Raw genomic sequence first — 7,060 nt, 5'->3', positions numbered from 1 at the left:
ATTATCTCAGCTTTTCAGGAAAAAAAATGGAGGTCATTTGGACTTCTAGAACTCCAGATATGAGCCAAACACTAAACAATGCTTAGGCTGTAGGACAGATTCAGACTTTTTTATTGTTACTAAAATTTGGACTTGCAAATGGCCTTTTTAAATCTTGGGCTTTATATGAAAGTTGGAGGCCTATGTCTTACATTTCCATCCATATAAAGTAGGCCTAAATTCGAGATCTACATCTCTAAATAGGACCCAATTACAGAACAGTGTTCCGGTTTGGACTGCACCAACATCTCTTTTATAAGTTTGGCCATCTCTTTGTCCTTTCAATTTCAATTCTTAAACTCATCAATCAATCCTTTCTTTTATGTGATAAGCTTGCATTTAAAATGAATATTTACTATAAATTAAAGGTATCTTATATTATTAGAGATATTATTTACTATAAATTAAAGATAAGGATTGTCACCAAGTCAAGAGTTGGCCACCCACTCATCAATTAGTTATCAAATGGAGTTATTGATACTTCAAGTGCAAAATGATGATATAAAACCTTGATAAAATGCACTTTTAAGTACTAATCAATTATCATTTGAAAACATGAGATTGAAGATGAATATTTTGAACATTTACAAGCAACCTGGATATGATAATGAATTACAAGAAGTAGATCTTATTGAAGAATTAGTTTACGATCAACTTGAATCTACTTTGAGTAAAGTTGAGTTTAATGAATCTTAAGATTTGCAAATGATTTATTTTCAAAAAAAATCAAGGACAAAAAACATACTAAAAATATTGATACAGATCTTTTGTTAAGATTGACAATAGATTTGACATTCGACATCACACCAATCGATGATTACTTTCCTGATAAATCTTTACTTTCTCTTAGTTCAATGCTTTGGTTTGCTAAAAATATCAATTTTCTTATTTCAGGATTTTCACTAGCTTACTAGAGTATCGAAGACAAAGGAAAGTTTTTGAACAAAGTGAAGAATTTTTATTGGAATGACCCTTACTTATTCAAATATTATCTTGATCAAATATTTTGAAGATGCATTTCAAACAATAAGGTAAGTAGTGTCATTAAACTTTATCATTCTGAAGCATCTGGGAGTCATTTCTTGTCAAAAAAGACGACTACTAAAATCTTATAATATGGATTCTATTAGCCCCCTATATTCAAAGACACTCATATGTTCTGCAAAGCTTGTGAAAATTGTTAAAAGTCAGGATTTATTTCAAAACATAAGAAGTCTTTAGATAATCTTCTATTGACTTTAAGACATATCCTAGTGGAGATGTGCACTATGCATTTCATGAATTATAACCTCATTTTCATAAAGAACATGCTCAGTATAGTCTTGGGAATCTGACTATAAAAGACCTTGTTTGCCAGTTTTTAAGAAAATTAGATGAAAAGCCTATCCTCGATCTATAAAGGGCATTTAAGTTGTTTTTGGATGTAAAACCAAGAGAAGGTGTAAGCCACAATCACAATTACGATTTAAGCTTTAGTTTGTAAAAACTTGTGTCTTTTGCTTTTATTAATAGCATAATATTTGTGTTTTTTTATTTCTTATATTTGTTTAAGTGTGTTTCAGGTTTGTTAGTATTAATTGTTTCAGGTAATATCTTATATACTCTATCTTTTTGCATTAGAAAATTAAGGACAATGTTTCATTTTGGTTTGGGGGGAGGGTGGTAGTTAACAAAAAAAACTAATTAACTAACTGTTTTTGTTTTTAATAAAATCATTTGACAAAACTGATATTACTAGGATGGCATAGTAAGAGAGAATTTTATTGACTCTTGAGACGCATCTTAGTAAACATTTTCCAATGGTTATTTGCAATATTCATAATAAGGTCTATCACATACTTCTCTTGAAATATTCAAGTTTATAATCTCTCGCATTATTATTAATTGATTCTGCTCATATACTTATTAAACAAGTATTTATAAACCTTTATTTTTACACACACAAATTAACATATGATTGTGGGTTGTATATTGGATTATTATATTATTTATGTTCTTTTAACAAAAGTAACAACTAAGGGAAATGGATAGTATATAATTTGTAAAAAAAATAGAAAAAAATGATAATAAATGTAATTTAATAAATAAATAAAAAGATAGATAAGTTTGATTTCGTAGCCTTCTTAACCTAAGCAATTAAGCCTGAAGAAGTGTTTTAACATCTACTACCTTAAAGTCAACTGACTTGGGAGCTATTGGCCTAGTGTTTGTTACATGGGTTAAGGAGAAAAGTTTAAGGGAATCAAACATTGTACTATCTATGTATAAGTATCTGCAACCAAAGTTGTTAAGCTCGAAGGGGGGGTGTCTCAACACCTAATATCCTAAGACCAACTGGTCTGGGATTTATTAACTAAAAGCTTGTTGTATAAGTTAAAGATGCATTGTGTTATATGTATATATATTAGAAAAAAAAATCTCAACCTAAGAAAGTTAATCTTGAACATTAGAATAAAAATTTTGTTTTCTTCCAAGTAAAACCCCATAACTATATGTTGATGTATTGAACACAAAAGGAAGGGTTATTAATATCTTATTTAAGAAGTATGAAGCAAATATATAAATCTAATGAGAGTTTGTTTATTTGGATAGATAAATAGAAGTTGAATGATGAATGCTTTGCTTTATAGAACTTGCAAATTGTTTTTCTATTTTAACGCTTTGATTACTAGGGACAAGTAATAAGCTAGTTAGGGGGTGTGATTAGTACTTAAAAGTATATTTTTATTAAGGTTTTAGATTATCATTTTGTACTTGAAGTATTAATAACTCTTTAACTAGAACATGTTTTATAATAACATATCTAAGAATATAAGATACCTTTAATTTATAGTAAATGTTCATCTTAAATGCAAGCTTATCACATAAATTAAAGGATTGATTGATGAGTTTAATTACTAAAATTAAGAAGACAAAGAAAGGATTAAGCTTAGAAAAGAGATGCTGGTTCCATCTAAATTGAAATACAATTCGGTTATTGGATCATAATTGGAGCTATAGAACTTGGATTTATGTGTATTTTATATGGATGGAGAGCTAATACATAGGCCTAAAAGTTCATGAAGAGTCCAAGATTCAACGACCATTTTTAAGTTCAAATTATAGCAATAACAGAGAAGTTCAGATATATCCTACAGCCCAAACATTGTTCAATGTTCAGCCCTTATCTCGAGTTCTAGAAGTCTAAATACACCGATTTTTTTTATTTGAAAGCTGAGACAATTTTCTAGAACTTTTATAAGGACAATATGTTCAAGTTTTGATATTAGCAATGATATTTTATTCAGACAAGAAACTAAGGATTGTAACCAAGTCAAGATGTGGCCACCTACTCAACAATCAGTCGACAACTCAATAGTTTCAAATTTTATCCTATAAAAGAAGACATTTGCCATGCATTTAGGCAATTTGGTTTTATTAATATTTTGTTTATACTTTTCATTTCCTATCTGATTTATATTCTTATCTTGTTTATTCATGTTTCTCTTTATTATTATGTTTAACTAAGTTTATTATGTCAAGGTAAAAAGATTACACTAATGGTGTAAGAATAAGGATAATATAAACTCAATATGGACTCCAATGCTTATATCCTAAATAACTTGCTATTAATATGTCATATTATTTTTATCTTATTAATTTTTAATACCTTGCTTGTTAAATGGTTAATCTAGATTTATGTTATATAACACTTGGTACAACAAATGCTTGACACTTTTATAGCTCAACCGTATGGTATAACCTACACCTATGCTATGAAAGGAACTTGAATTGTTATTAACATTAGTGACAATCATGAATTCCTGATAATATTTAAAAGTTTGGTATTTACTTAAATAAGATGATTAATATGATCATATTAATAATTTATTATAAGTTATTAATGACAAATCATCCTATTGGAACCTTCTTTGTGTGTGGTTTCCAGTTGAGTAATAAAAAAAGTTTATATTATACTTATTTGAAATACCATTAGTGAATTCTCTAACCTTAACATTTATTTTTATCATTGTTTAATCCTCACATTAATCTTACATCTCAAAGTTCTCTTTAACTTCTTCTTCTTGTTGTTGTTATAATTTATATTGTTAACCTTTATGTGGTTCGACCCCTGTCTTGCCAGATTATTTATTATTTCGACATTTCTGCACTTGGGAGAAGACATCAATATTTTGGTTATGTCAAGCATTGTGAAGGATCTATCATTTTATTATACTGAATATAATTTTGACGTATAGTTGTATGAGTATTACGAAGGATCTATTGTTGTATTTATATGAATGAAATTGTCACGAGTGGTTGTGTGAGTACTACGAAGATCTATTGTTGTATTATACTGAATGTTAATTATTACGAATGGTTGTATGAGTATTATGAGGGATCTATTGTTTTATATTAAACATTAACTTTCATGATTGTTTGGATGAGTAATACGAATGGTGTATTGTTGTGTTATTCTGAATGCTAAACTATTATAGAATGTTTGTTTGTGTATTACAAAGGACATATTATCTTGTTACTAAATGTTAAACTATTATGGAACGCCTGTACAAGTATCACGAAGGGTTTACTATTATTTTACAGTGAATGTCAAGTTGTTTTGAACTGTTTGAATGAGCAATTCAAGGGATATTACATGTTATAGTGATTTCATAAACCGCCTCTAAAATGTTTGATTGGTTGATTGATTAACTTCGGCTAAAGGCATCCTAAATAGATGACCGAGATGAGAAAATGATTAGCTACAACTAATGTCACCCAAAGTGGATGATTAGGAAAAATAATTAATTAGTTTCGGCTAATGGCATCCGAAGGGATAACTGCAATAACTAATTGATTAGCTATGACTAAAGGCATCTGAATGGATGATCTGGACAAATGATTGATTAGTTTCGGCTAATAACATTTAAAGGGATGACCGGGATAAATAATTGATTTGTTATGGCTAATGGCATCTAAAGCAAATAACTGGAATAAATGATCTATTAGCTACGGCTAATGGCATCCAAATGGATGACCGGGACACTTGATTGATTAACTTCGGCTAATAGCATCCTAAGCAGATGACCAGGATAAATCATTGATTAACTTCAGCTAATGACATCAGAAGGGATGACTGAGATAAATAATTGATTAGTTTCGGCTAATGGTATTTGAATTGAAGGCCAGGATGAATGATTGGATAGTTATGGCTAATGGCATCCAAAGTGGATGGCCGAGATGAATAAATGATTAGCTTCAGAGTGCTTTGTGGAATTTGCAAATTGTTTTTCTATTTTAACGCTTTGATTACTAGGGACTAGTAATAAGCTGGTTGGGGGGTGTGATTAGTACTTAAAAGTGCATTTTTATCGTGGTTTTATATCATCATTTTGCACTTGAAGTATCAATAACTCCTTAACTAAAGCATGTTTTATAATAATATATCTAATAATATAAGATACCTTTAATTTGTGGTAAATATTCATTTTAAATGCAGGCCTATTACATAAATGAAAGGATTGATTGATGACTTTAAGAACTTAAATTGCAAGGGCAAAGAGATTACCAAAATTAGAAAAGAGATGTCGGTGCAATCCAAACCGGAACACTGTTCGGTAATTGGGTCATATTTGGAGCTATAAATCTCAGATTTAGGTCTACTTTATATGGCTGGAAAGGTAAGACATAGGCCTACTTTGTGTGTGGTTTCCGATTGAAAAATAAGAGTTTATATTATACTTGTTTGACATGCCATTAGTGGAACCTCTAACCTTGACATTTGTTATTATCATTGTTTAATCGTTACATTAATATTCCTTCTCAAGATTCTCATCATCTTCTTCTTCTTCTCCTTCTTTTTCTTTATTATTAGTATTATTATTATTATTATTATTATTATTAGTACTACTACTACTACTACTACTACTACTACTACTACTACTACTACTACTACTACTACTACTACTACTACTACTACTACTACTATTATTATTGTTATTATTGTTATTGTTATTATTATAGTTGTTATTGTTGTTGTTGTTGTTGTTGTATTATTGTTATTTATAATTTGTACAATTAACCTCCCTGTGGTTCAACCCCGGTCTTGACGGGTTATTTATTACTTCGACACTCCTGCACTTGGGAGAAGACATCAATCTTTTAGTCGTGTCACAGAGCTAATGGCATCCAAAGGAGATGACTAGGATGAATAAATCATTAGCCGAAGCTAATGGCATCCAAAGTGGATGACCAAGATGAATGACATGACCAAAAGATTGATGTCTTCTTCCAAGTGCAGGAGTGTCAAAGTAATAAATAACCCCACAAAACTGGGATCGAATCACTAAGAGGTTTATTTTATAAATTACAAATAACAAAAATACAACAACAACAACAACAATAGTAGTAGTAGTAGAAGAAGAAATTGATGAGAGTTTTAAGATGAAAGATCAATGTGAGGATTAAACAATGATAACAACAAATGTCAAGGTTAGAGGATTCACTAATGGTATTTCAAACAAGTATAGTATAAACTTTTATTATTCAATTGGAAACCACACACAAAGGAGGTTCCAATCATATTATAAATTGTTAATATGATTACATTAGTTATCTTATTCAAATAATGTTAATACTTGTAAATATTGTCTGGTATTCATGATTATAAATTATGTCAAATTTCTTTCATAGCACAAGTGTCAGTTATATCATACGGTTGGGCTATGAAAGTGCCAAGGATTTGTTGTACCAAGTTTTATACAACACAAATCTAGATTAACCATTTAACAAGTAAAGTATTAAGAGTGAAGAAGATAGCAAATACAAACATGTTAGTATCAAACATTAAAGTCCATATTGAGTTTACACTATATTTATTCTTACACTATTAGTGTAACCTTTTCACCTTAACATAATAAACTTAACCAAACATAATAAAAGAGAGAAACATAAATAAACAAAATAAAAACATAAATAAGATAAAATTTAACTAAGGAAAGGAAATGAAAGGCATAAATAAGATATTAATGAAAGCAAAGCA

The sequence above is a fragment of the Populus euphratica genome, unplaced genomic scaffold (assembly GCF_000495115.2).
Source record: "Populus euphratica unplaced genomic scaffold, PopEup_1.0 scaffold131.1, whole genome shotgun sequence".
Classification (NCBI taxonomy): domain Eukaryota; kingdom Viridiplantae; phylum Streptophyta; class Magnoliopsida; order Malpighiales; family Salicaceae; genus Populus; species Populus euphratica.
Note: the sequence above shows the minus strand (reverse complement) of the source record.